This window comes from Phoca vitulina, unplaced genomic scaffold (assembly GCF_004348235.1).
Source record: "Phoca vitulina isolate PV1807 unplaced genomic scaffold, GSC_HSeal_1.0 scaffold14, whole genome shotgun sequence".
Lineage (NCBI taxonomy): Eukaryota > Metazoa > Chordata > Mammalia > Carnivora > Phocidae > Phoca > Phoca vitulina.
The window spans coordinates 41,715,835-41,741,455 of record NW_022589717.1 but is presented as its reverse complement, the minus strand read 5'-3'; the positions used below and the strand labels follow the sequence as shown (position 1 = coordinate 41,741,455).

At 34.5% G+C, this 25,621-nt stretch overlaps 1 pseudogene; it reads left to right on the top strand.

Moving 5' to 3' along the window:
• The first annotated feature begins 203 nt into the window (after window positions 1–203).
• On the top strand, window positions 204–1,350 carry LOC116637391 (annotated as a pseudogene).
• The last annotated feature ends 24,271 nt before the right edge of the window (window positions 1,351–25,621 follow it).

Genomic DNA, 25,621 nt, shown 5'->3' with positions numbered 1-25,621 from the left:
GGACATTGACCAATGGAATGCGGGTTTTAGCAGGGAGCTTTAGGATAAATTCTTCTCCTTTCCTTATTTAGAAAGGGCTCTTTTAAGAAATGGCACTCCACTTGGTCTCCGTAAAGATATACAGGGAATCATTTATGGGGTCTCCCGGCAGCCCAGAGTCGGAGATTGTTGAAAACTTTAAATTTGATTCCTGAAAGGACTCAATGGCTTACAGAAGGGATGAAATGTGGTCTGAAGGATGATATGACTATGAAAGACTTCCAAGAGAACGAGTACCTCCTCAAAATCACCCCAGTGATGGCTACCATAGAGTAGTTAATATTGTGCCAAAGAAACCGTCACTGCTAGACAGACCTGGTGAAGGAAGCTACAATAGATATTACAGTCATGTTGATTACCAAGAATATGACGAGGGCCGCAGTTTTTCTCATGATCGAAGAAGTGGTCCACCTCACAGAGGAGATGAATCTGGCTATAGGTGGACAAGAGATGATCATTCTGCAAGTCGACAGCCTGAGTACAGGGACATGAGAGATGGCTTTAGAAGAAAAAGTTTCTATTCTTCCCATTACACGAGAGACCGGTCTCCTCATAAAAGAGATACTCCTTTTTTCAGATAATCACCTGTAGGTCGAAAGGATTCTCCACACAGCAGGTCTGGCTCCAGTGTCAGTAGTAGAAGCTACTCTCCAGAAAGAAGCAAAATGTACTCTTTCCATCAAGCTCAACATAGAAAGTCCATCTGTGCTGGTGCCTCCTACAAACGGCAGAATGAAGGAAATCCAGAAAGAGGTAAAGAGAGACTTGTTCAGTCTTTGAAAACATCAAGAGACACCTCACCCTCATGTTCTTCAGCAGTTCCTCCAACAAAGATGTTAGACAAACCCAGTAGGCTAACTAAAAAGGAACATGCTGAGGCTGCAAGTGGGCTGCTGAAAAGCTAGAGAAGGCAGATGAGTGTAACTTACCTGAAATTGAGTATGAGGCAGGATCTACAGCACCATTGTTTACTGAGCAGGGAGAGGAACCTGAGTCAAATGCAACAGATGGCATAGAATTATTTAAAGACAGTCAACTAAGCAGTCTCTCTAAAGCAATAGCATCAAAAACGAAAGGGATTGAACAGGTTTACCGACAAGACTGTGAAACTTTTGGGATGGTTGTGAAAATGCTGATTGAAAAAGATCCTTCATTAGAAAAGTCTATACAGTTCAGATTGAGACAGAATTTACATGAAATAGGTGAGAGGTGTGTTGAAGAACTCAAGCATTTCATTGCAGAGTATGACACCTCTAGTCAAGATTTTGGAGAGCCTTTTTAGAAAATTACTTGCTCAGGCAACAAAAATGTTTCTAGGGTTTTGTTTTTTGTTTTTTTCCTGGATTGTGTAAATCCTTAATATATGGAATTTTTGTGATGAAGAGAAATACTTTGATAGTTGACTACATTTCCAATGTCAAGTAAACATCTAATATAGTCTAAGATATTTTAATTAGAATTTTTAAAATCTACATGTAGAGCCTCGTAGTCCATACTTCTCTTTTTCCCCCCTAAAATGATGGGTCAGTTAATTTTTCAAGCTTTGAAAAAGCAGTCCTGGAGAACAGCTCATGTTCTATTGTATTCTACAGTATGTGATCATTTGTTTTGGTCATACTAGTGTAATTTATTAGGTTAGAGATCATTCCACTTAAAACATTTATAGTCTTTTTGCATTTCATAGTCAGTGATACCATGTGAAAATGTTAGAATTCTGAGTTGTGATTTTATTGACTTGCTGCTTGCTTATTTTAGGCTTTGTAACTTTTAATATGTTCAAGTATACTATCCAAATAAACTGAATACTTAAGCATCTACAGAAAAAAACAAAAAAACAAAAAAAAAATACAGGGAATCAGCATTTGGCTACTTCTTGCTAGGATGGAATCTTATAAGACTATTTCTTAAAAGTCCCTGCTAATTTGGTGAAGACTTACCCACTCCACCTTAAATAAAAGATGTCCTACCAATTTTCCCATAACTAAATCTACCCTTTTGTTTACTATTTATTTCTTATTTTACTTAAAAACTATGGATAGAGTGCTTACGGCATGCTAGTAACTATTCAGGATATAGCACTAAAAATAACTGAAAAAGCTTCTGCCCCCTTGGAGCTTACATTCTAATGTTAGAAAGTAAAATAAACAAATGAATACATATACATTTCTGTAGCAATAGCAAGTAGCAGTAAGTGCTATGAAAAAAATAAAGCAGGGGTGAGGAAGATGCGTTGACTAGGGAAGACCTATTCAAGGATCTGACACTTGACCATAGATCTAAATGAGCTGAGTGAGCTGAACAAATAGTGAAGGAAAATGACATTCTAAAAGGAAGAGCTAGAGCAAAGAGCCTGTAGTAGGTGCATGAACAGTGGTTGGACAGGAGTTTAGTGTAGCTAGAAAAGTAATTGAGTCTGATTTTCTTGTTTTAGGAATGCAGATTACCCTCTAAGGGTATGAAAGAAAAAATACAGGCACGATAATAGCATTTGTTCTACACAATGAAGGATTATTCATGGGTCCCCTTAATCTTTGCCAAAATGAACTTTACATGCCTTGGAGGCAGGGCAAACCTTTAGTGATGTGAGACAATGTACTAGTAGTTACCTAATTAAGCCTCCTTCCTCCAAAACATTCATTATATCACATGTTTTGTGAATGAAAAAAAGCTATCATGTCCTTAGATATCATGAAAGTATTTGTGGTTATTAAAAGTGTTTAGGGTGGTGACAAAAGTGTTTTTGGTTATTAATTTTTTAGAAAAAATTCTATTAAATCTTAATAGATTTTTTTGTGATAGATTGAAAATGTATTAAATTTATAGGCTGGTCATTTAACAGTCTCTTGTGAGAGAATGTGAATATGATATCAATGGAAACATTACTATCTATTCAAACCAGATTTTTTGATTCAACAAATATGTATTATGTGGCTATTAAGTGTCCTGCACTGTGCCAGTTTCTTTGGGCATATTAAGAAACAAAACACAGGAAAAGCTCTGCCCTCTCAGAATGAATTCCCTGTTTTGTACTTTTAGATCTATATCAGATTTTAAGTGGAATGATAATTTCTTCTGTAAAGTAGTAACTATTCTGAAAATTTACCAAGAGCCAACTTTAGGCATAGAGATAAGGAATTAAGAAAGCTACCATGGGGGTACCTTTGTGGCTCAGTTAGTTCTGACTCTTTTTTTTTTTTTTTTAAGATTTTATTTATTTATTTGACAGAGACATAGAGCAGGAACACAAGCAGGGGGAGTGGGAGAGGGAGAAGCAGGCCTCCCACAGAGCAGGGAGTCCAATGTGGGACTCGATCCCAGGACACTGGGATCATGACCCGAGCTGAAGGCAGACGCTTAACGACTGAGCCACCCAGGCGCCCTAGTTCTGACTCTTGATCTCAGCTCAGGTCTTGATCTCGGGACATGAGTTCAAGCCCCACATTGGGTTCCACTCTGGGTGTGGAACCTACTAAAAAAAAAAAAAAAAAAAAAAGAGGAAGAAAGGGAAAGAGGGAGGAAGGGGGGGGGGGGGGGAGGGAGGGAGAAAGAAAAGGAAAAAAGACAGCTTCCATGAACATAAGAGTTCTATTTCTGTGTTTTCTATTTTTTTATATCAGTAGCAATAATAAATAACATTTTTAATAAAATGGAACGTCATTAATAGCATTTTTAAATAACAGCATTTTAATATCATTTTTAACAAAGTAAAATAGTTTTAGGGATAGACCCATTTTGAGTTTTATTTTTTATTTTTCTTTTAAGATTTTATTTATTTATTTGACAGAGAGAGACACAGTGAGAGAGGGAACATAAGCAGGGGGGAGTGGGAGAAGGAGAAGCAGGCTTCCCACTGAGCAGGGAGCCTGACGCAGGGCTGGATCCCAGGACCCTGGGATCATAACCTGAGCCGAAGGCAGATGCTTAATGACTGAGCCACCCAGGCGCCTCCCATTTTGAATTTTAGTGAGTCTTACATTATAGTACCTAAAATAACCTAGCAAATTTCACATTAAACATTTAATATGCTTTTTCAGAGGCAAGTGTTTGATTAGAAAAAGTTACTGTATTACCATTTTATTCAGACTTACACTGATTTGTTTATTCTTTCATTCTTTTTGAGATATCATAATGAAGAACTTTGTTACATGAGCTAAACCCAAAGACAGATTTCCTGTGATTTCTTGGAAAATCCACTGTGAAATTGCAAACGTAATATAGAAAAAGTGAACCAATTAAATAGGTATGCATAGGAATGAAATTAATAATATTTCCTCAGGATATTAAAAGAAGAAAGAATAGTAAAGCTGGAGGTATCACAATTCCAAATTTCAAGTTAAATTACAAGGCTGTAGTAATTAAAACAGTATGGTTCTGGCACAAAAACAGACACATAGATCGATAGAACAGAATAGAAAATTCAGAAATAAACCCACAATTATATGGTCAATTAATCTTGGATACAGCAGGAAATAATACCCAATGAGACAAAGAAAGTCTTTTCAACAAATGGTGTTGGGAAAACTGGACAGCAACACGCAAAAGAATGAAACTGGACTACTTTCTTATACCATACACAAAAAAAATCTCAAAATTGATTAAAGACCTAAATGTGAGACCAGAAATCATAAAAATCCTAGAAAAGAGCACAGGCAGTAAGGTCTCTGACATTGACCATAGCAACATTTTTCTAAATAGGTCTCATGAGACAAGGGGGAAAAGAAGCAAAAATAAACTATTGGGACTACATCAAAATAAAAAGCTTTGCACAGCAAAAGAAACAATCAACAAAATTAAAAGGCAGCCTACAGAATGGGAGAAGATTCTTGCAAATAACATATCCAATAAAGGTTTAGTGTCCAAAATATATAAAGAGCTTATAAAACTCAACATCCAAAAACAAATAATCCAATTAAAAATGGCAGAAGACATGAACAGACATTTCTCTAAAGAAGATATCCAATTGGCCAACAGGCACATGAAAATATGCTCAACATCACTCATCATCAGGGAAATGCAAATCAAAACCACATGAGATACCACCTCACACCTGTCAGAATGGCTAAAATCAAAAACACAAGAAACAAGTGTTGGTGAGGATGTAGAGGAAAAGGAGCACTCCTGCACTTTTGATGGGAAAGCAAATTGCTGCAGCCACTAGAAAACAGTATGGAGGTTTCCCAAAAAGTTAAAAATGGAACTATCCTATGATCCAATAATCACACTATTGGGTATTTACCCCCAAAATACAAAAACTCTAATTCAAAGGAATACATGCACCCCTATGTTTATAGTGGAATTATTTACAATAGTCAAATTATGAAAGCAGCCCATGTGTCCATCAACAGGTTAATAAAGAAGATGTGGTATATAAATGCAATGGAATATCATTCAGCCATAAAAAAGAATGAAATTTTGCCATTTTCAATAACATGGATGGAACTAAAGAGTATTATGCTAAGTGAAATAAGTCAGTCAGAGAAAGACAAATACCATATGGTATGGGTGAAATAGGTGATGGGGATTAAGGAATGCCCTTGTCATGTTGAGCACTGGGTGATGTATGGAATTGTTGAATCACTATATGTACACCTAAAACTAACATAACACTGTATGTTAACTATACTGCAATTAAAATTTGAAAAAAAGAAATAAAGACTTTTTTGCATTTTTACAGGATGAATGCTATGCTAGCATCCTCTTGATCTTACCTATCCAAATTTAAATATAAAAGAAAATATTATTAATGGCATTCATTTCAGAGTTGTTTATTCTCCAAGATGCCACCTCTCCACTTGTCATTTATTCAATATATTTTAAAAACTGCACATTATGCTCTGTGTACTGGGATTATAAATAAACAAAATATGGTTCTTGTACATTAAATTTGATTAAGTGAGGAGGACTTATGAACAAATAGTTACATTAGAATATGACAGTTCACTGTTTTACCATATTCCTTCACTAGGCAAATACATTTGGGGCTCTATGGTTAGGAAACTAAGAAACATGGAATCCATTTACAAGGAATCCATGAAATAAATACTTGAAACATCTCAAGAAGATAATATAGAGCCATATTATCAATGCATCTTAATAAAATAGAAGTGAGTGATATAAGGGAGAATTCTCAGAGCATGTGATTTTTAAACCGAGTCATCAAGGGCAGGGAGTTTATCAGGTAAAGGAGGGGAAGAAAAGCAATTGCAGTAGATGGGGCATCATGTAAAACAGAGAAGAAAAAGAGATTATGGAGTTCTGGAAATGGCAGGTTTGTCAATATGGCTGTAGACAGTGAGTGATTTTCAGCAAGTAAAGATTTTCCCTCTAGTAACAATTGGGTGAATAGTTTAAAGAGTGCTTGACAGAAGGAAGCGAGATATTAGAAGCAGTCTTTATTAATAATCCAGAGGGAAAAAAATAGTGATGCCCTGACTTAATAAAGGGAAAGTATTAAGAAAAAAAAGAACTTAAGACACAGTATAGATAAAGGATTGATTATTCTTGATGACTGGTAGGAAATGGTAGGTGAGAGAAAGGAGGTATCAAGAAAGACTCTGAGTTTTTAGGAGCTATTCTTGGAAAAACCAAAAGCATGAAAACCTAATTTCCTGACATATGAAATATCAAAAACAGCACAGATTTTGGAAATACTATATATTCACTTTGGGAGACTGGAGATAGCTAAACATTAATAGAAAGCAGAAGAAGAGAAGAAATGTGTGGTCAACCATGTCAAATGCAAGAGAAAAGACAGATGATAAAGAGTTTGAAAGTAGCCTCTACATTTCCTAAGTAGGACACTATCAGTGACCTGGGAGGAGGAGTTTAAATGGAATGGTAAAGAAAATTTATTATTGTAATGAATTCAACATAACAATCTGCAAAATATACATTGCTTTGTAAGCAGAAGAGTTTAATGGTAAGCAGAAAATGCATATTCTAGATATTTCATTTTCATTTAAATATGGCAGAGATAGATTTATGTTGGGGAAAAAAAAAAAAGAGCCAGTATAGATGTGAAGATAAAGATAGGAATAAGAGTAGATGAGGAAAAGGGCTTTGAAGAGATAGGAAACTATTCAAAATATTATGGGAACACAAAGGAGGAAGGTACCTCTTCCTGGGAGAGTTAAAAAATGCTTCATGAGGGGCGCCTGGGTGGCTCAGTCATTAAGCATCTGCCTTTGGCTCAGGTCATGATCCCAGGATCCTGGGATCGAGACCCACATTGGGCTCCCTGCTCAGTGGGAAGCCTGCTTCTCCCCCTCCCACTCCCCCTGCTTGTGTTCCCTCTCTCACTGTGTCTCTCTCTGTCAAATAAATAAATAAAATCTTTAAAAAAAAATGCTTAGTGGGTAAATGTCCCAGGCTAACTATCATATTTTAAAATAGTAACTTGTGACACAGTCAAGTCTAGGTTCTAGGTGCCTTTTCTTCCTTTTCATATAAAGATGTAAAATATTACCCAAGGTGTGGTCTCTCTTCTGTAGTCCTCTGTGTTAGTGTATCCAAGCCAGTGTATCCGGCCTAAACATATCTATTTACAAAATAATGAGAGATTGGAAGATGTGTGAATGATTTAAAGCTTCTCTGCTGTAAGTTTTACTCAATAGATCTTATTTTCTATTTGAAGACCACATTGTTAGTGGTGTATGTGTCTGTGTCCACTTTGCTCAAACATATTAAATGTTTACTAATGGCAAAAAGATGGATGAGCACCAAATTAAAGAAGAAGGGTAAAAGAAAAAGGTAACATTATTTCTTTACAGAATGGGCAAAATGTGAGCAGAGTTTTAGACTTTTGTATGACTAAGTTTTTCTTAGAAATACATTGCAGTTCACTCTAATCCCATTCATTAAGCTCCTGCTGCTCAAATAAACTCAGTCATACTATGTACTTGAAGGAAGAGCTCCCTCAAGAGGATTTTTTTTTTTTTTTTAGAATAGTATCTTCAAGATGTTAATTAGTGTCATCTCAGAGAGAAACCCATGAGCAAGAAGAGCAAGAAAATCAGACAATACTAGGTTAACCAGATTTCATGGTCTTAAAAAATTCAAAGCATCTGTGTTGGATTTAAAACACATCTGCATATTCTTTGATCAGTTTTTCATGGAAAGAAGGAATCTAACCATCCTCCTTTAAATATGAGCTGGCCTAAACAACTCAATTTAAACCAATAGTATGAGGTGGAAATGATGATGCATGATATCTGCTAGGTCATAAAAACTGCTAGGACATGTAGATTTCACTGACACTTTCTTTATTCTTTGGATGGTCATCTTTGAATTATGGCCACCATACTATGCAAAAGCCAAACAGCCACGTGGGAAATCCATATGTTGGTGTCCCAGCAACAGCTCCAAATGAGGATCCAGCTGACAACCACATAAACTATGAGAGATAACATCGAGTAAAGTAAAGATGGTTCCAGCTCCCAACTTTTGCCCAGATCCAGTTGATGCCCAGTGAGCTGTCCCTTTCTTAAGTTGCAGACAAACAAAATTAATTCATCATAGATTTAAGCATTGACTTTTAGAGTGTTTTTTCAGCAATAAATACTAGAATGTCCTTCCATTAGCTAATGATACGATGAACTTCTTAAGAGGAATAAAGTACACACTGCCTTCTGAAATTATTTTCTCAGATCTTTTTCTATAAGCATTATGTATGAGTAGTGTACATAGGATCCACTTTGGGCAATGTTTAGCATCAGTCTATACTTTTCTCTGAAATTTTTGAATTCATCACTTTTTTAATTTGAACTTTTGCTTAGTGTTATTCAGGATTTATATCTTACTATGTCTATGGATTTTCTTTTGTGATTGTCAAGAATTAAAAGACAAAAATATTGCACTCTTCTATGGAACCATCTCTACCATTGTACTGAATATATATGTATATATTTTTTTTCTTTTTTGCTAAGTCAGAATTAAAATGGAGAAGTTGCCCTAACTTGTTATTCTGATTTCTGAGAGAACAATTTATGCACAAAATAATTCAAGAAATTCTCAGACACTATATTTTAAGCAAACACATTCTCAGTAGAGCTGGCTATTTGAAGTACTTGCATGAAAATTTTGTCTTCTCTCAAAAACTATCTTTTCTCCATCTCTATAAAAGCACATAGCACATTCCCTTATTCATATAATTTCAGTCTTATTCTCCTTTGGTTATCAGCAAGTTTCTACCCTCACATTTATATATTTCCATGAAGGTATATGCTTTCAAGTACTAAATTTTTTTTCCTGCCTCTCCTCTTAAGAAGTACATTTCTTTTGAAAATGGAATACCCGTAGCACATTGCCATTTTCCAATCTTGATTTCCATTTCACAAAGTTACAGTGATAACAATAAAATTATATTTACTGTTCTGTTTTAGAGTCTCAATTTAAGCTTAGTTATTACTCATCCTCACTGTGTTGGATTACAGATACTGAATTCATAAATATACTGAAATAATAACATCTTTAAGTCATGGTACCAAAATCCAATTTCAACTCACAGATGACATTTTCCAACAGAGATACCTCCTTATACATTTTTTCTTCTGTAGTCCTAGGGCTCTAGAATAATGTGTTATGAGGTTGATAGAAAGTTTCATTAGATTTATTGGGTTTCTAGATTTAAGACAGAGTAGTAAAACAAAAACACTGCTTATTTTATGTTTTTCTTTCTTTATGTAGCCACCTCCATACCTATAGTCAAATGTTGTAATTATAACATTTTAACAGTTTTTATATCTATGAAAATTTTTTATGAATATATATGCTATCCCTTTTAAAAGAATATCAAACTTAGACAAAAATCCCTGTATTAATAACAGGGACAACTTTGATCTCCATGCTGCTATTTTTGTAGAGTATCTATGAATGAAACAGGAACACAACATAGTCTGAAGGAACATAGAATTGATTGTTAAAATCAAGATAGTAAATTAAATTTTATGATAATTCAATAAATTAGCTGAATCTGAGTGAAGGGGAAGATATAATTATAATAAAACATGTATAGGATCCCAAAATAATAATCCAACATTATTTTTGCCAGTTTCTAAAGCATATAAAATATTTTTCCAGAAGTTATTCTGAATATAAGAAAATTAAGAAATATTTATTTGGTATCTATTCTAACAGTTTAGACAGAGGAATTAGAACAGTAAATAGAAAAAAAAAAAACAAAAAACCCTTGCTATCCTTAGAATACATTCTAGTAAAAGCTATAGACATTACATGTGTAAATGAGGAAACATAATATAATTTCAGGAAATGTTAAGGGCTAAGAAAATAATACGTCCAGAATTAATGAATGATCAAGAGCTAGGTTGGCAGTTGTACATGGAGGTGGGGAGAGAAATAGACTATTTAGATGATAAATAAAGCCTATGGTAATAATAATAATATTTGAACTTAACACTTGAAAAATGTATGAAACCAAACCATGCAATGAGTCCGGACAATAGCATTCTAGACAGAGGGAAAGGCATTCAAAAGGCTCAGATAAGAGAGTAATCTGGAATACTGAAGAAACCAAAGAACAGCAAGTCTTGGCTGCGGAAGTAGAAGGAAAACAGCTAAACCAAACATGACATTGAGCACAAAGCCTACAGTCAGAAGGCCTCAATGGAATCTTGCTCCACTATTTCATAACACTAGGCAATTTATTTAGTCCCTACAAACTTGGTTATTTAACCTGTCAGATGGGACTAATAGCACATCTGTCTCCTAAAATCACTGTAAGTATTGAGTCTTAACTAATATATCAAAAGTCCTCAGAAGAGACTAGGAGTTGAAGGAAGGTCTTCCTCTGCAGCACTTGTGGTAGATGAGGTCAAAGAGTCAGTTAGGACGAGATTACATCTCACCTTGTAGGTCATGTAAAAAGTTTGAGTTTTATTCCAAATGTGATGGTAACACTAAAGAAATTCAAGCAAGTAACAGATGTGAATTGATTTATATTTTTGAGAAAAATCACTTTTTCTGGTAAAGTGTGGCATGGGAGCATGAATAGAAGCAAAGGAACCAGTTAGTAAACTATTTCACTAATCCCAAACAAAAGGAGGCTGGGCTGTGCTATAGTGAAATTAAAATACTCTTTTAGTTTTGGTTTTCTTGACCATAATTTGCCTCCAGTCCTGAAAAATACCTCCAGGACTTCCAGATGTTATGGAACATTAAAAAACCACCAACCTTTAAAGGCTAAAAAGAGATCTTGATTTTAGTTCTACATTTGCTACTAGTACATTGTATTAACTTGAGTGATATTTCTAACATCATGTTTACACAAAATCAGTTAGTAAAGTAAATGAAAATGGCAGTTACTTCTGGCTCTAAAATTCAATGATAAAGCTTATTTAGAGTCTTAAAAATATATTTTAATATGAAAAGAGAAATGTTACATATTATTATGTAAAAAAAAATTAAAATGGGGTTCTTGGGTCATGCAGTCTGTTAAGGGTCTGCCTTTTGATTTCAGCTCAGGTTGTGATCTCAGGGTCATGAGATTGAGCCCCAAGTCAGGCTCCACACTCAGTGGGAGTCTGCTTGAGATTCTCTCTCCTTCTCCCTCTACCCCTCCCACTGGTGCTTTCTCTCTCTCTAAAGTAAATAAATCTTTAAAAAAAAGAAAAAAAAGAATTTAAAATTATCAGTCCACTTAAATTTAACCTTTTTTTCAAATGAATTTTTTATTAATTTTGAAATTGAAACTTATGTCAAATAATAATTATTTTTAGTAACCCTGTGAATTCTTCATTTTAATAAGATATGCATAATTCCTTAATTTTAGGGTGATGGATTAGGGTAAAATACTAAACACTTCCAAAATTTGTACTTAATGAATTGTTCAATTACTTTTAGAACTATGCATGATTATGTCTAAAAATATTTTCAGAATAAAGGCATCTCAAGAGTGCACATGAATAATGATTTCTTCCTGTAGACCACAGTCCGTCACTAGCATTTAGCCTATCTCTGCTTCTGTGTCAGCTTTCTCTCTCTCTCTTTATTTCCCCATCCCTTACATATTCTTGTTTATAGCCAACAACCCACCTTCTATAGTATCAATTCCGTCTTGTTTTTTCTTTTTTTTTTTTAAAAGATTTTTTTTTATTTATTTGACAGAGAAATACACAGTGAGAGAGGGAACACAAGCAAGGGGAGTGGGAGAGGAAGAAGCAGGCTTCCCGCGGAGCAGGGAGTCCGATGCGGGGCTCGATCCCAGGACCCTGAGATCATGACCTGAGCCGAAGGCAGACGCTTAACGACTGAGCCATCCAGGCGCCCCTCGTCTTGTTTTTTCTTAAGGCATCTCATTTGGTCATTAAGCATTAAGGTATTTTATGGAAATATATAAGCACTGCAAACTTAGTAACAAAAGTAATTTTAAAACTTGTATGACTTAGAGTTGGAGTTCCTTCTGAGGCTTTAAATTTTCTGGTTTTTCTGATTAAACTTCAACAGCAAGGATTTTTCACAAAAATATAACTATTTTTCATTTGTTGCATGTTTTTTGTTTTGTTTTGTTTTTGCTAAATGATAACATTAAAAATTTGTGGCTATAAAGTTCTTAATATCAGGCACTTGTTATTTAAAATATTATATTGCCAAGGAATATTTAAACCAGCAAACCTAGTATTAGGCTAAGTTAATCTGTATAATAGTCACTGAATAATAATTTGCCCATAGTTCTATATAAAATACAGAATCCATTTTCTTCCAGTAATATCATATATCTTGATGGGTGTTAGAAAGTACTCAATGGTTAGCTTTATTTGAATATGATGTAAATTTTCTTTCTTCTTTTATTATTTTTTATTGCTTTGTAACTGATAATGTTAATTATATAGGTAGTCCTTAATTATTATCAAGTACATTTTTAGGTAAACATGCATAAACTTTTAATAATGTGTTTAACCAAAAATATTCTTGAAGAAAATACTAGATACTTTTAATATTAAAAAAATGGCTGTGAAATACAATTTATGAAAAAGGAAAGGAAAAGCATAGTTTCAAAAACATATCCCCAAAATTCTCTAAATATCATTAGAATGAATGTTTTTCATAATAATAGAAAGATAGGGAAAAAACAATAATCCATTTTTGAGATGCTTCTGAACTAAAATAATACCATTACTATTATACTCCATAGAATATTTGAATTTACATGTTCTCTGAAATTACAATATATTCAAGAAAAAATTAAATTGTGTTTATTATGTTGTCTTGAATATGATGAGGCAATTTTGGTCCTTACCAAGAAAAGAATATTTCTGTGTATATTAACATTAGTCTTATAATAAGACGATGGTTACCCTCCCATTTCATATATTTTCTTTTTCTTTGTTAAAATAGACTATAATAGTCAGGCAAGAGAAGAGAAGACTCAGAGGCAATTTTGTTAAGTGCTAAAAACAATGGCATCCAATTCTTCCTGGTTTAGGTGATGTGAGGACATGGGGAAGTAAAGAGGGATGCTGGTAGTGCTTAAGATAGACTCTTGAAAAATGAAAGTTAAAGCAAAATACAGACACAGGTTTTATCTAGAAGGGCGGCAAAATATTCTCTCCCTAATATTTTGGAAAATTGGCTCTAGAGGTCCATCTAGTTTTAAAAGCGAAGGCAAAACAGTTAAGATTATATGTTAGGCCTTTTTTTTTTTTTCTGGCAAATTTCTCTATAAAACAAAATATTCTTCTTACTTTAGTTATCAAATTAAATTATAACTGTTTAATAGGGTATTATTCTTTAAGGAAATTAATTATATTCATGATATATGATGAAACTTTGCTTTTGACTTGGTAATACTTAAGCTGATTAATGATTATAGATCAATCTATCGAAAAAAATTAACGCTTATACATACTTATTCTCCATAGTTGGCAAATTAGAGGTATTCATCAATTTGGTAGATAACCTTTTAAATCAAAACAATTACCTTTGAAAACAAAGAAATCATATGAAACCTAAATATAAAAAAAAAACCAGTATAGTTCTTTAAGTTGGTACATAATTTTATAATGAAATCCTCTGAGCAGAGTATAAAGGATGAAGTTTGAACATGTTAGTGTGGAGATAAAGGCCTATGGATTCATTTAGGGAAAAGAAACTTGAAAAACATTTACTTTTAAATCGGTGTTTCATAAGTTGGCTCATTTGCTTGGATAAAAATTACTAAAGTATTTAGAGCATAAAAAATACACCAAGGTGCAAGTTTCAGACTATGTTCTGATGTGAAATAGGAAAAAAGATGATTGTATTACTCTTCAATATCTGTAGCTATGCATTAGCACAAAATTGTCTATATGCAAATAGAATTTTGTTATCTGACGTGCTAAGCCTTCTAGACTATAAGATTTAGAAAAATACCTGTAAAAATATTCGTGTTCAACTCATAGCACTGTCAAACCAGTCACCAGACAAAGTTAAACAGGCAAGTGAGACTTCCATCAAGGCGACTGCAATAAGCTCAAACAGCCAGACTATCTGAGCTTAACTTCGCCAAAACAAAGGGCAGGCGAGTTTTTAAAAGGGAGTAGGAAGAATCTTAAGTCCTCTGTGTTCTCTAAATGTCCTTATCCAAAGAAATAATAAACTAACTCTTATCTTCATGACAGGAGGCAGTTTTCCAACTTGAAGCAAGGAGCCCACAAAAGTTAGGCTCTTAGCAACCACAGACCCTGGGAGCACTATCTGCCTTGATGGTTTCATTTCCAAGGGATGGCTCTTAGGTCATTGAAAAAGACAATCCTCGATTGTAAAACCGGCTAGAGACTTCAGAAAATTTACATCTCAAAGGGACAGAGAAAGAACTTAAAAGTTTTTTAAGTTAAATGCTCTAAGAAAAAGGAGATCAGGGCCTAAAGTAAAGAAGAAGCCTATATAAAGTTTAGTCGAGGACAATGTTAAGGGTATCTTGGTCAGCATACACATACACACACACACACACACACACACATTCTTACACACACACACACACATTCTTACATACTGGCAAAAAGTAATAGTGATAATAGTAAGAGCAGGAGAATGCGATATGTTTATTATCTTATTTAGTAATCTGATTTGATCTTCAAATCAACCTATGCTCTCTTCCCTATCATTATTCCAATTTTAAGATAAGGAAGCAGAGCTGCCAGGTTGGTGAACAGGTGGAGATGCAGAAAGAGCAGTGGTCTGGAGAGGGCAGGGAAGCTGCATGCCTTTTCTCCATACCTTACCCTATGTAACTCTTCCACCTAACCGTTCCTGCCTGAGTTACATCCTTTTATAATCAACTAGCGTGTATTGATCTGTAAGCTTTATGCCCAAGGTGGGGCTTGACTCTAAGATCAAGAGTCGCATGCTCTACCAACTGATCCAGCAAGGTGTCCCAGGGTGTTTTCACCAGTTGATGGCTCCAGGGCTTCTGCTCTTACAGGTTTCATAGGAAGGAGAGTACAGTAAGAAGAAAATGATGGTGGTGATGATAGTGGCAAAGTTGGTGACTGCTGGACTGGAAGTGAGGGGGCAGCAAGTCAGTGGAGATGATTTCAAACACAGCAGGCTTGCCCGCATTTACCATTCTTTCATGCTAGGAATTAAATGCTGAATTCTCTCACCAGCCACTGTACTCAATAGTCATCCTACTCTAATGGGTGAGTATTGTTTGGTTGGAGAAAAGTATTCAGAGGATTTCTTGTTGGAGCAGAATGCTCTCAAAGATGACATTTTTGTGGCTTTTTGAAAACTTTCAATTAGAAATAAAGAGATGGGAAAAAAAAAAGATAAGAAAGCTGAAGCTTGGGTACTTTAAGTAACTTGCAGAAAAGTACTAGAACATAAATTCAGACTCACATAGCTTGACTTCGGGCCCCAAGCTCTTAAAAATAGGTACTGTCAAAATGCCCTTGACTCAGGTTGTGTTAGTTCTTTGTGTGCATCTCTGGGGGTTACTGGGCCCCTTTCCTCAGTGATGAAAGTCCTAGAATAATACTGGCTGCTTTTACTCAGCCTAGCACTTTTGACGCTTTATTCCATGAGAAAGAGATGATACTAAGGCATTTCTCCCTCCTTGTGGAAGCTGGAGTATATTCATTCATACTCACAGGGAGACTTTCCCACCATTTTGTATCTTCTTATTCCCGCATGTGGGTTTAAGATATGTCTATAAAGGGAATATTTTTCTTCCCTTTCCTCTAGAGAACATGAGGCTGGAGGGTGAACATAAGAGCACAGGCCTGAAGTGGAAGGGGCCTTATAAGATTAACCTTGCTCAGTTCATAGGATTAACCAGGGGACAAGTGGATGAGCCACAGATAGTTTTAAAAATCAGGGCATGCATTAAACACACCCATAAGCCTCTTTTAAAGCCTTCTGTGCTAAGGTAAAATTTTCCTCCCTCCTCTCTACAATCCAAGAGCCTCATCTTAGTTTAGCCAAATATATTTCCATTTGAAAGCAAGAGGAGTGCAGTTCTTTGTGTTGTACACCTTAGGTCAAATGATGAAGGGAGTTAGGGGTTAGAGCAGGTGTACAGAAACAATAGGGAGTTTGCCATCTAATAGACTTTCATTTGCTCTATTCTACATCAGAGGGACATGACATCTCCCACCATGACTCTCAGGGCTTTATTCCAATTGGTTCTAGCTAGATTCAGCCAACTGAAGACATTGCTGAAAGATTAGATAATTGTGAATTTTTCACAATTCTGGAGGTTAGATACACATGATCAGCGTCAGATGAGAGCTCTCTTCCCGGTTCATACTTGGAATTTTTTCACTGTGTCCTCACATAGTAGAAGGGACCAGGGATCTTTCTTTCTCTCTTTTTTTTTGGAGGGGGGTGTTGAGGGAGAGAGGTCTCTGGCAGGGAGAGAGAGAATTTAAACAGGCTCCCTACCCAGCACAGAGCCTGGTACAAGCTCGATCCCATGGCCCTGAGATCATGACCTGAGCTGAAACCAAGAGCCAGATGCTTAACCAACTGAGCCACCCAGGCACCCCAGCCAGTGTTACCATTTTTAAAATTAGTTCATGTCATTCTGCCATTCAAAACCCTCTATCACTCAAAGTAAAAACCTAAGACAGGGGAAAAGTCTTCAAATGAAAATTGATGAGTTAACAAGTTGTTTCACCTTATAAAAGGATATTGTCAGGTAAGTGACATTATTTCAAATAAATTGGCTTAAGAAATTTCCTAAGTTGCTGTTTTAATATCTTTATTTTCCTAGCTGAGAATTACCTAGACTAAATAGCAAAATACTTTTTTTTTTTTTTTTAAGATTTTATTTATTTATTTGACAGAGAGAGAGAGAGATAGCAAGAGCAGGAACACAAGCAGGGGGAGCAGGAGAGGGAGAAGCAGGCTTCCCGCCGAGCAGGGAGCCCGATGTGGGACTCGATCCCAGGACCCTGGGATCATGACCTGAGCCGAAGGCAGACGCTTAACGACTGAGCCACTCAGGCGCCCCAATAGCAAATACTTTTGATAAGAATGGTCTTAGTGCTCAGGCAACTTGAAGTCCTTTTTCAGCCCAAGTGGGAGCTTAGATCATTCCCCTCTGGGGACCTAATCTATAAGTCAGCCCAGATCCATACTAATATTTGTGATGTTGTCATATATCAAGTTGTTTGTCAGTTGAGTCAACCTCTATTCAGATCTTATTTTTATCCTCTTAGTCTAATGACAAATTTTGGATCATTTACTGGGACTAGCAGCTGCATAAGGACATTTGGACTGGGGAGATCACATATTTAAATACTACAAAATAGACTATGAAGATAAAAATTATGAGTTTATAGTTCATTTATAAGCCAGGAGCCCAGAATTCCCAAATTAAACCCAGAGTACAGATAATATCTCTAATTCAAAGAATCTGTAGTACCAGATAATGGGCATGTTAGCAAATTCACCTGAAATTTCCTCATTTTTACATTTGTTTCCTGGATTATTTTGGTACATTAAAGTCCCAAGAAAGTACTGTATTGCTGTAAGTACAATTGTTTTTTCCTCTAAATAGTACATGTCACCTTTATCTCTAGCAGCTTGGCTTTGAACCACTAACATTCATGAGTCACATGAAACTGTTACATGAAGAATTCTATGGGGTTTATGACATTATTAGCATCCCTGATAATTGCTGAACCAGAGGGTATGGGAATGTCATGACTTTTGGAGCCTCTTATAAAATGTGAAATGGAGTGGCATGAAGATAGAGAAGAGCCACCCATAATTTCCCTTGGGTAGTTAATTTTTCAGACCTTAAGTCAAGGTCTGGTTTTTATTCTTTTGAAAAAAAAAAAATTTAATGTTTTCTTTTTCCATGAGGGAAAATTGATAGGCCAAAATAAAGTCTGAAACAACAAATTTTTCTCCATGTTTCAGGTGGGACCCAGCAGGCTTTTTTTTTTTTTTTTTAACAGCCATATTAAGGTTGTGGTGGAAAAACGCTAAGGTGACCACCAATAATTCTTTCCTGTTGGCATTCACACTTTTGTACATCCTGTCCCCTTGAGTGAGGGCAGGACCTGTCATTCCTAACCAATAGACAATTGCAAAAATGACAGTATGTCTGTCCTTCCTGTGATTATATCATGTTATGTGAGACTCCATTTTAGCAGACAGGAGCTAGAGACACTCACTGCATGTTTGATGAAGCAAGCAGCCACGCTGAAGTCAACGTGGTAAAGAAATTTGGGCAGCTTCGAGGAACTGCAAGTATCCTCCTCTAGGACTGGAGTATGGTAATCTGCAAAAAGCAGGGACCCTCAGTCATATTGCAGGGATGTGAGTTTTACCAACTTAAATGAACTTGGAAGTTGATTCTGATCTGGTCAAGCCTCAAGATGAGGATACAGGCTGGCTAACACCTTCTTTGCCGCTATACCTGAAATCCTGATCCACAAAAACCAAGATAATAAATGTGTGTTCTTTTAAGCTGTTGTTTGTGGTAATGTGTTATGTGGTGATAAAAACCTCATACAGAGGTATAACTGAAATCCAATAAAATGAACATAAAGTGTACACTTTTATAAGTTATAACGTATGCATATACCTAGGAAACCATCACCACAATACATCACACCAAAAGTTTCCTTGAGCCTTTGTGATTTCTCCCTGATTTCCCTTTCTGCATCATCCTCTTCATTGACTTACTGTTAATATAAAACAGTTTTGATTTTCCAGGATATTATATAAATGGAATCACATCCATACCTTTTTTTTTTTTTTTTGGTGTAGTTTCTTTCATCTAGCCTAATTATTCTGAGGGCTATCCACCTTGTTACATGCATCAACAGTTCATTCCACCTCATTGCTGAATAATATTCCATTGTATGGTCATATCAAAATTTATTTACTGATGCATCTTTTGATGGATATTAGTTGACAGACTAGGTTATCACCACTTTTAGCTATCATAATTAAAGCCTCTATGAATATTTGTATGAAAAATATGCTTTCATCTCTTTTGGGTATGTCTAGTAGATTGACTAGATCATATGGTAAGTGGAAGGTTTAATTTTTTTTTTTTTTGTAAGGAACTTCCAAATTACTTTTCAAGGTGATTATGCTATTTTGTTTTATATTTTTCTAGCTTTATTCAGGTATAATTGGTACACAAAAACTGCACAGAATGTATACTATTTGGTGAGTTTCAATATATGTGTACACACGTTACCATTGTTTATTACCACAATACAAGTAATAAATATATATCTCTCTCCAAAAGTTTCCTTGTCTCCCTTTTTTGGGGGAGGGGTGTTTGTGGTAAGAACACAACATGAGCTTTACCCTCTTAACAGAATTTTAAGTACACAATATATTATTATCAACTATAGACACTATGTTGTACAGCAGATTTCTGGCACTTACCCATCTTGTGAAACTAACTTCATACCCATTAAACAACTTCCCAACCTCCCTTCTTTTATCCCCTGGTAATCACAATTTTTTGTCTACTTCTATACCTTTGACTCTTTTAGATGCCTCATATAAGAATAATCATGCAAATTTGTCCTGCTGTGACTGATTTATTTAGGACAATGTCTTCTATGTCCATCCTGGAAAATATTGTTGCAAATAGTAGTATTTCCTTCCTTTTTAAGGCTGAGTGATATTCTATTATGTGTGTATGAAACATTTTCTTTTTTCATTCATCCATCAGTGGACATCTGAGTTGTTTTCATATGTTGGCTATTGTGAATAATGCTGCAATGAGTATGGGAGTGCAGTTATCTCATCAAGATGTTGATTTCAATTATTTTGGATATATACCACTGTTAGATCATATGGTAGTTCTAGGTTTTAATTTTTTGAATAAACTCCATACTCTTTTCCACAGCAGCTGCACCATTTCACATTCCAACAGGGTTCTGAATTCTCTACATACTCACCAACACTGTTTTTTTAATAGCCATCCTGACTGGTGTGAGGTGATATCTCATTTGGTTTTGACTTGCATTTCCCTGATGATTAATGATGTTTAACATCTTTTCATGTACCTCTTGGCCATTTTGGTGTCTTTTTTTTTAAAGGGCTGTACCATTTTATATTTCCACTAGTAATGAATAAAATTTCCAATTCTTCCACATCCTTGCCAATACATTGTATGTTCAGAATTTTTATAGTTTTTCTACTACCTGTATAGTGGTATCTCATTGTAGTTTAAGTTTACATCTATCTAATGATTAGGGTGATAGTGAACAACTTTTCACTTGATTTTTGGCTATTTGTATTGTTCTTTGATGTCTGTTAAGATCTTGGCCCACTTTAACTGGGTTGTTGAATTATTGTAATCAAGTATTAAGAGTTCTTTATATATTCCGAATATAAGTTCTTTATCCCTTAAGTGACTTGTAATTTTTTTTTTCCAGTTTATGTCTCACATTCTTTTTCAAAAAGCAGAAATTCTTAATTTTGATGTATCCTAGTTTATCAGCTTTCTTTTATGGATTGTGCCTTGGTACTATGTCTAAGAATTATTTGCCTAACCCAGAGATTTTCTCCCAATTTTTACTTTTTTTTTTAATTTTGTGTTTTATATATTTAGGCCTGATATACATTTTGAGTTACTTTTTGGATTAGTGTAAGGAATGGGTAAAAGTATTTTTTTTCTTTTGAAAATTTGTATCCAATTCTTCTAGCAACTTTTTTGAAATGATTATTCTTTTCTACATAATTGCTTTTGAATGTTACAAAAAAAATCAATTGATTAAATATATGTGTGGCTATTTCTGAACTCTCCATTCTGTTCTATTGAACTTTTTGTGTATCTTTACACCAATACTACACTGTATTGATTACTATAGCTTTGTAATAGATCCCAAAATCAAATGGTGATTGTCAATTTCTACAAAGAAAAAAAAAAAGACTACTTGTATTTTGATTAGATTGCATTCAACCTAGGCAATAGGCAACACTTGCTATATTGACAATATCGAGTCCACCAATCCATGAACACAGTATTAGTCTCCATTATGTAGGCCTTCTTTCATTTCTCTCAACAGTGTTTTATAGTTTTCTATGTACAAGTTTTATACATATTTTGCCTTATTTCTAAATATTGCTGTTGTGAGTGATACTGTTTTGTTTTGTTTTTTAGATTATACTAAACTCAATACCAGTGAATAGGGACCACCCAGTGATTTATTTCTTGCCAAAGTATTTTTTGCTGGGTTGCTACTTCTGTTAAGTTTTAAGTTCTATTCAACAAAAGTGGAAGCCTGCCAGGTAATAAGATATCTTGTATCAAAATAGTAAGGTAGACTTAGCAAAGATATGTATCATAACATTCATTTAAATATTAAGCCTTCTTAGAGACTATTTCGTGGTTGTTTATGTGTACTTTGAAAATATGTGTATTCTGTTGTTCGGTTTTCTCGTTTATATAATTAATTACATCAAATTGTTCCATAGTGATACTCAAGTCTTCTGTTCTTTTTACTGGCTTTCTATTTACTGATTCAATCAATAAATGAAAAAGATTGTTAAAATCTTCAAAAATAATTGTGGATTCATCAATTTCTTATTTTAGTTCTATCAATTTTTGCTTCATTTGTTTTGAAGCTTTGTTATCATGTATTCGTTTATAATTCTTATGCCTTTTTGCAGACTGACTTATTTATCTCTAGAAAATGCCTCATTTTATTTTTGTTAATATTTGATAATTTTAATGCTATTTTGACTGTTATTAATATAGCCTTTCTAGTTTCTTAGAATTGGTATATATATGGTTTAACTTTTCTGTTCTTTTACTTTCAACCTACAAGTTTATTGATATTTAAATGTGTTTCTTCTATACAGCATATAGTTGGGTCATCCTTTGTTATCCTATCTGACAATCTTTTCCAATAATTAAAAATATTTAACGTATTAGTGATATGTTTGGGCCCAAATCTACTATCTTGCTACAGCAGTTTTATATGTCTACTTTACTTAGGAAGATGATCATATTCTCCAAACCTTTAAGAAACAATGTCTCTTAGAGTCTGGGCCATGATGCTAAACCCTTTGCCATAGGAAAATGTTTGAGTAAAAAAGTTCCTTATACATACAATCATCTTAATAAGTGCAGAAAAAGCATTTGACAAAATACAACATATTTCCATAATAAAAACCCTCAAGAAATTGGATACACAAAGAATATACCTCAACATATTAAAGGCTGTATATGAAAACACACAGCTAACATCATTCTCAACAGTGAATGATTGAAAACTTTTCCTCTAAGATAAGGAAGAATGCAAGGGTGCCTATTTTCACTAGTCTTATTCAACATAATGCTAGAAGTCTTACCTAAAGCAATAGAAATAAGAGGCATTCAAATTGGAAAGAAAGAAAATTGTCATTAGTTCAGTAAAGCAGCAGGAAAAAAAATCAACATACAGAAATTAGTGGCATTTCTATACACTAACAACAAAATATCTGAAAAAGAAGAAAACTTCCCATTCACAAGAGCATCAGAAACAAACAAAATACTTAGAAATCAATTTAATCCAGAAGCTGAAAGATTTGTACAATGAAAACTAATAGACTTTGATAAAATAACTCAAAGAGGACCAACAAATGGAAAGATATGCTGTGCTCATGAACTGGAAAAATTAAAATATAAAAATTAAAATCGTTAAAATGTCCACATTACCCAAAAACATCTATAGATTCAATGTAATTCCCATCAAAATCCCAATGTTATTTTTTATATAAATAGAAAAGACAATACTAAAATTTGTATAAGACCATAAAGATCCCAAATAGCCAAAGTAATTCTGAGAAAGAACAAATCCGGAGGTATCACACTTCCTGATTTCAAACTATATTACAAAGCTATAATAATTAAAACAGTACAGTACTGGCATAAAAATAGACACATAGAGCAATTAAACAGAATACATAGTCAGATATAAACCCCTGCATATCAACTAATACTTGACAAGGGAGCCAAGAACACACAATCAGGAAAAGATGGTTTCTTTAACAAATGCTGTTGGCTATCCTCGATAACCAAGGAAAAATAAAATTGGACCTCTATCATACACCATTCATTAAAGTTAATTCAAAACAGATTAAAGACAAACACAAGACCTGAAAACATAAAACTGCTAAAAGAAAACCTAGGGGAGAATCTCCTTGACATTGGTCTTGACAATAATTTTTTGGATAGGACACCAAGAGCACAAGCAACAAAGTGAAAATCCACAAGTAGGACCAAATTAAACTAAAAAGCTTCTACACAGCAAAGGAACAGTCAACAAAATGAAAAGGCAACCTTCAGAATGGGAGAAAACATTTGCAAACCATATATCAAATAAGGGGTTAATATCCAAAATGTATAAAGAACTTATACAACTCAACAACAACAAAAAATCTGGTTAAAAAATGGGCAAAAAAACTAAATAGACATTTTTCCAAAGAAGATATATAAATGGCCAACAGTTACATTAAAAGATGTTTAACATCACTAATCATCAAGAAATACAAATCAAAACCACAATGAGATATCATCTCACATCCATTAGAATGTTTATCCAAGGAGATAAGAAATATGTCTTGGCAAGGATGTGGGAAAAAGTGAACATTTATACAACATTGGTGGGATGTAAATTGGTACAGCCATTATGGAATACAGTGTGGAGGTTCTTCAAAAAATTAAAAATACAACTACCATATGATCCATCAATCCCAACTTTGGGTATATATCCAAAGGAAATGAAAGCAGGATATCAGAGATATCTGCATTTCTATGTTCACTGCAACATTATTTACAATACCCAAGATATGGAAACAACCTAAATATCCATTAATGGATGAATGGAAAAATAAGATATGATATATATTATGTATATTATATAATTATATATATATATCATATATATAATAAAATTATTCAGCCATGAGAAACAAATCCTGCCATTTGCAATAACATGGATAGATACTGACGGCATATGTATCAAATCAACACATTTTATACCTCAAACTTCCACAATGTTTTATGTCAATTACATCCCAATTAAAAAAAAAAAGAAGAAGGAAAGAAAAAGATCTGCTTTGTAGCAGCCACTGTGCAGACCAGACTTCACTCTCTTGGGTGCACGCCTTGCTCCACTCTCTCTGCATCCAGATCTAAACCCAATATGGCTGAGATGGAGAAATTTGATAAGTTGAAATCAAAGAAGAGAGAAATACAAGAGAAAAATCCACTGCCTTCAAAAGAAACGATTGAAGAGGAGAAGAAATCAGGTGAATCATAATGAGGTGTGCACTGCCCTTAAGCACTGTACATTACACAAGCATTCCCTTCTTATTTTACTTCTTTTAGCTTTTTAACTTTGTAAGATGCAGAAAGGTTGGATCAGGTTTAAATGACTTTCACATCAAAGAATTGAGAACTACTAACAGCAAAGGCCACACTTCCCTCTTCCACTGCCCCCTTGGCTGGCAGGGAAGGAAAATAACTTGCATGTTGGTGAAGGAAGAAGCTGGGTGAAATCTAGAGTAAAAACCAAGCTGGTCCAAGGTGTCCTGCAAGCTGTAAAATGCAGTTTAAATCAGAGTGCCATTTTTTTGTTCAAATAATTTTAGTTATCGGAATGCACAATTTTTTAATATGCAAATAAAAAGTTTTAAAACCTGAAAAAACAATTTACTTATCCAACTTATGTCTTGCTCCTATGATCTAGTGTCTCCTTGATCCAATACACTGAAGATTTAAAAATCATTTCTGGAGCTTTCCTACTCTTACAATTAAGTCTTGGGACCTCATTCCCAGCTTTTCTACCCTCTAGTTTTAGAAGATATGTCTTTGTAAATATTAGCAAAAAGGTCACCTCTTTCATATCTGCTTTAAATTAGTGCTTAATCAACTCTGGCTTTCATTGTATTTTATTTCTCAAATACATCTAGTGATTCTCAGCAAAAGCCATCCAATTACATGTCTTCATAATTCCTACTTCTCAATAACTTCCTAAGTACTTGAGATAAGGCACATAGCAGTGTATTTCCTTCCACCAGTATTCCATCCTAGTTTACCAATAATGAAAATTTTAAAGATTGCAGAAGCTATCCAAATTCTGCCTACCACCAATGATGGGGTCCTTATTACCAGATGGCC